The 5,723-nt window shown below is 41.3% G+C and overlaps 1 pseudogene across 1 annotated transcript; it reads right to left on the bottom strand.

The window, feature by feature from the left end:
- Positions 1–436: 436 nt before the first annotated feature.
- LOC110506879 (major histocompatibility complex class I-related protein 1-like) lies at positions 437–4,999 on the bottom strand (annotated as a pseudogene). The gene is made up of 2 exons (XR_016492188.1): positions 4,873–4,999; positions 437–3,259 (listed from the first exon to the last, which is right to left on the bottom strand). The product of XR_016492188.1 is annotated as a major histocompatibility complex class I-related protein 1-like (transcript).
- Between the last annotated feature and the right edge of the window lie 724 nt (positions 5,000–5,723).

The following is a 5,723-nucleotide window of genomic DNA, read 5'->3' as shown; positions in this document are numbered from 1 at the left end:
TACAAAAACATTATTCCTTGTGTTTGGGTGCGTAGCATATGCAAAACTTTATAGCCATTTAAAAAACAATAATTGTCCCACCTCATGGTTCAGCAGTAGGAGCACTGTCCCCAAAGAGATCAAGAGAGAGATTATGCCAGTAGCATGCTACAACACCAACATGCATTTCTTTATGCCAGATGGCTACTGCATATGCTAAAATGTTACTTTATATCTGTATATCAAAAAAAATTGATGACTTGGAGGCTAATTCAGTCATCTTCGATCAGAATATAAGCATTATATTGTTAGATTATAGGAGTAACTGGTAGGCCTGAACATTCTTCCTCACCTCCAAGTTCAACTGTGGGAGTCAGTTTGAGCGCTGGTGTGCACTGCCTTCATATTATAGGCTTGTAGTAGCTAAAGCTTAATAATAGCCACACAACACCAAATCTTCACAAAAGTTGCTAAACTTTATTAGGGTAATATCAAAAGTAAGTCAGGAAGTTGTTCATAGGGAATATATGAGCAGGATATTATATTGCAGCAAATACAGCATTACAGATGGAGCTTCATTTGGCCAAAGAATTAAATAAAACAATTCCGAACTGATTTAAACCTTCAAAAAAGTTTTGAACAGGCTACATTTGTCACACCCTGGTCTGTTTCACCTGTCTTTGTGATTTGTTTTTCCCTGTTTTGACCATTCTGTCTGCCCTGAGCCTGCCGTTCTGTACTTTGCCACTACACTGAAATATTGACCGCTGCCTGATCGAACCCCGAGACTGCCTGCAGTTCTGGACCTTTTCAACCCTATCTAGATTACTGACCTCTGCCTGCCCTTGACCTGTTGTTTTGCCTGCCCCTGTTCTAGTAAACTTTTGTTACTTCGACACTGTGTGTATCTGGATCTTGAAACGTTGCAGTAATATTGCAGTAATTACCAACAAAGGCAACAAAGGCAAGGCCTACTGTACCCAACAAATGACAGAAATAGCCTAATGTTATTCATTTTACAACAGACCCTCTGAACTTATAACCGATTTCAAATTAAATATCGAGCATACAAGTAGAAAGACAGATCGAATTTAATTTAGCCAATGAAAATATCTCAACAGAATTAAATAGGTTTTGCTTATTAAAATAATAAATAGGCTTACAATAACAGCAATGATATACAATAATGATAAACAAATGATTCTAAATATGTAAATAAATACATTTAAAGGTTAGAAATTGCATCCTACCTGAATAGGGAGTTGCACAGTAGCCTGCATTTGGCCATGCCAACGTAGTGCATAAGGGATGTACCAAAACACCTTGATATAGGGGAGGAGCATGCAAGCAGATGAGGAAATATGGCTACAGTAGGATGGAAGAAATTATATAGTAAAACCTGCAAAAGAGCAGGAAACAACACACTACCCTCCCCTATGCCCAATAAAATAAAACACACTACCCTCCCCTATGCCCAATAAAATAAAACACATTACCCTCCCCTGTGCCCAATAAAATAAAACACATACCCTCCCCTGTGCCCAATAAAATAAAACACATTGCCCTCCCCTGTGCCCAATAAAATAAAATAAAACACACAACCCTCCCCTGTGCCCAATAAAATAAAACACACTACCCTCCCCTGTGCCCAATAAAATCAAATAAAACACACTACCCTCCCCTATGCCCAATAAAATAAAATAAAACACACAACCCTCCCCTGTGCCCAATAAAATCAAATAAAACACACTACCCTCCCCTATGCCCAATAAAATAAAACACATTACCCTCCCCTGTGCCCAATAAAATAAAACACATTACCCTCCCCTGTGCCCAATAAAATAAAACACATTACCCTCCCCTGTGCCCAATAAAATAAAACACATTACCCTCCCCTGTGCCCAATAAAATAAAACCCATTACCCTCCCCTGTGCCCAATAAAATAAAACACATTACCCTCCCCTGTGCCCAATAAAATAAAACACATTACCCTCCCCTGTGCCCAATAAAATAAAACACACAACCCTCCCCTGTGCCCAATAAAAAAACACACAACACTCCCATGTGCCCAATAAAATAAAATAAAACACACAACCCTCCCCTGTGCCCAATAAAATCAAATAAAACACACTACCCTCCCCTATGCCCAATAAAATCAAATAAAACACACAACCCTCCCCAAAGCAAAAAAAAAGCACACACAAAAAACAAGATTTACAAAGCCTCCCCTATTTCGGACCAATCCTGCCCCAGTAAATTATGATCTGTCCATTATGTTACAGAATCTGAAGACAGGTTAATGTCCTCCATGTTGGCAACTTGTGACCAATGCCTGTGATGCGGTGCATCTCCCCCTTTTGACACAAATGAAAATGCCCAGTAGAATAACAACCAGCAGCATCACCAGTAGAACTGAGAGGGTGGATAGGTGAACTCTCTCTGCCCCAGACTCCCAACTGACATCCAGCTTGTTGTCCAGACTGAAGTGAGAGGCAGTACAGGTGTAGTGTCTCTTCTTTAGCTCCTCAGTACTGACCTCCAGACTCTTCCTCAGCTGGTAGGTCCCGTCTCCACTAGGCAGAACCTCCCCCCCTGTCAGCTCCTGTTCTGCCACTGGCTGGCCGTCTCTCAGCAGGGTCAGGTTGATGTGGCGGGGGTAGAAACCAAACGCCAGGCAGCTCACCTGGAACCCTCCAGAAACCTCTTTCTTTATCAACCTGAGTCTGGGAGGAACTTTACGCATCACAACGTTCTTCTCTCTCTTCAGGAATGTCTTCATTGTTTTGATGCAAATGGGAAGGAAAACTTTCTCAAAAAGTGTTCTAAGATATTCTTTCCTCATTGCATCCCATCCTGGTAGTAGTTTCCCAGCATCATATGTAAGATGTGTTATGTTGTAATATAACGTTCGATCTGTATGAATGGCATTGAAAGTGTCCTTTGTCATGATCAGGGCTGGTTCACCATTGTCTAACATCTCACAGCCAGCCATTCTTTGCTGAACTTGAACACCTTCCGTGAGATTCAAGTGGTGCTTTAGCTGAAAGGATCTCTCTTTAATGCTCTGGTACATAGTTCCAAATACATAAGCTCCGTCCTGAGCTAGGTCATCATGTATTTTGTCCGTTGGGTTAAGTCCACTGTAGATACATTCTTTCATGTTGGAGTCATAGTAACCCACTTGAACATCATCCAACATCACCACAACCGTAAACTCAGGGAAAGGCGTCTCTCCGTTGATATATGTTGCAAGTGCCCACAGAGAATGTGATCCTGAACCTGAAAGAGGAGTGATATTTTCCACAGTTATGGACATTGAGAGCTTGGGACAATAAGGTTTTATCTGCAGAAATATGATTTTGAGATAACAGGCTTTAAAGTTCTAAACAGTCATTGGTTTGCATGGTGCCAGGCCGTGCACAGACTTGTCAGGGGGATCAGTGTTCAAAATGTAAAAAACAACACTCACAACCGGCATGTGTGCAAGCTCAATACAGGGCATATCAACAGGCGCAACCAATGGAAGGGGTAGGGGGTGAGGGGGTATAAACTTGACGACTTGCGGACAGGAAGTGAAAGGGGCATGTGCCCTATCTGTGCAGATGCCTGGTGTCAGCAATTCTGATCTTGTACTCTTTTCAACTCAACAATATGAATTGGGGCATTTAGAGTACTATCTAAGTAGAGAATATTGAACAGAGCAATGCTATGTCAATAACTACATTTGTGACTCACCACCTGGATTTGGTCTTATGTAGCAAAATGTGAAATGTTTTTATTTTATTTATTTCATTACATTGGATAAAAGTAGAGACTCAGAGCTACAAAATGGCATATCATACACTGCATTTGAGGAACAATAGGAAAGTAATTCTGCTTTGAAAGTTGATCAACTTGTAAGACCCACCTATCTCGTTTCGCTCTCGGAGCACACAGCTGATGCTCTGGCCGACTATTTGTTTATCTCTGGATAACATGAAAACAGCCTAACCAGCTCTGCTGGCAACAATTTCATTACTCTTTTTTGCGCACGTTTACTGACACCGGCCATATTCAACGGGTGTTGTACACAAGTCACGTAACGTTAGCTAACTCGCCAGCCAGCTAACGGTAGCTAGTTAAACAACAATGAACAAAGTGCCAACAATGCCTAACATTAGGCTCTAACTAGAAAAGCAAACGGCTCTGGGAAACAAATCATGTCGGCTAGGGAGCCAGCTAACTACAATTTAGCTTGAAATGAAACCACTTTCTGTCAAAATTAGACACATATAATATCTGAAAATGTAGGTAGCTAACGCTAGACTATCTTACCTGCATACATCATCATGAATGATGGACGTCTCCCTGTCAGGAATGCCATACCACGGTTGCCCTTAGTTTGAAGATGTAATCCGGAGACAGGTGTTTTCTCCATCTCTTTACCTATCACACTCTAATTCCACTGATTTCAAGACTTGATCCTCCAGAAAGTGGAGACCAACACTTATGCAGCTCCACTACACCATACATTTTTAAAAAGTTGCATTCGACAAGATTACCAACACAAACTGACCGAGTTCAAATAGGCAGAAGCCTTGAATATGGCAGATCAATCCGAACTCCTCTCTCGACATGTCCAACCCACTCATTATCACAGCCAATCATGGCTAGCGGGAAAGTTGCTGCCTTTTTCTGTGACTTAACCAACAAGGCTCGTAATTTAACAATTTTATTCGTATTTACAGATGGCATACAAGTTTGTTATCAAGGCACATGAAAGTTCACATGTTCGAGAAGGCATTTCTGCCAAAAAATGCAGATATAACCTGTAGTCCCAAACTCTTGGTTTAACATAGTATAACATAACAAATCTATCAATGAGTTGAGAGAAAGTAGATAATCCATCTTACCTGCGTTGACAATGGTGTAAAAGGAAAGAACAATCAAAAAGACAGACAGTTTGCACATGATTCAGAAATGTTCACTACTCTTGCAGTAGCCTCACGCAGCTGATACTTTCCCTTTCACTTATGCTTATCTTCTTCTTCTGCTTATTTTCTTCCATAATATTATGACGGTCTGCAAACAAGTGTTAGAGGGGCATGTCGCCACCTACTGTACTGGAGTGTGTAGTCGATCACAGTTTACAGACTAAATGAATAATTAACAAACATTACGTGAAACTTAACTCTCCTATCTAATCATGTACCATTAAGAACATAAAAAGAGCCCTACTAACTATTATAAAAACTTCCCCATTCCCCAAATCCCTTTCACATCCCCACCCCCCCATCCCTGTCCTACCTCAATAACCCTACACATCAATCTTTCCCTCTCGTCCACATACCAGTACTTACAACAATACATCAACACATGCTTCACTGTTTCATCAACCATACACTCTGTACACAATCCATTTGTATGCTTGCCAACCAGATATAATGACGAGTTCAATGTACAATGTCCTAGATGCAACCGAGCAAACACCACCTTTTCTTTCCTTCCATTTGGACAAAAGGAACACCTATGCGAGAATGCTGTTCAATGACTACAGCTAAGCGTTCAGCATAATAGTGCCCACAAAGCTCATTACTAAACTAGGGACCCATGGACTAAACACCTCCCTCTGCAACTAGATCCAACTGGGACTCTTCAGGGGTGCGTGCTTAGTTCAGCCACGACTGCGTGGCCAAGCACGACTCCAACACCATCATTAAGTTTGCTGATGACACAACAGTGGTAGGCCTGATCACCCACAACG

This window comes from Oncorhynchus mykiss, chromosome 26 (genome assembly GCF_057628025.1).
Source record: "Oncorhynchus mykiss isolate SJ-2025 chromosome 26, ASM5762802v1, whole genome shotgun sequence".
Lineage (NCBI taxonomy): Eukaryota > Metazoa > Chordata > Actinopteri > Salmoniformes > Salmonidae > Oncorhynchus > Oncorhynchus mykiss.
Note: the sequence above shows the minus strand (reverse complement) of the source record. Positions and strands in the feature narration are given on the sequence as shown.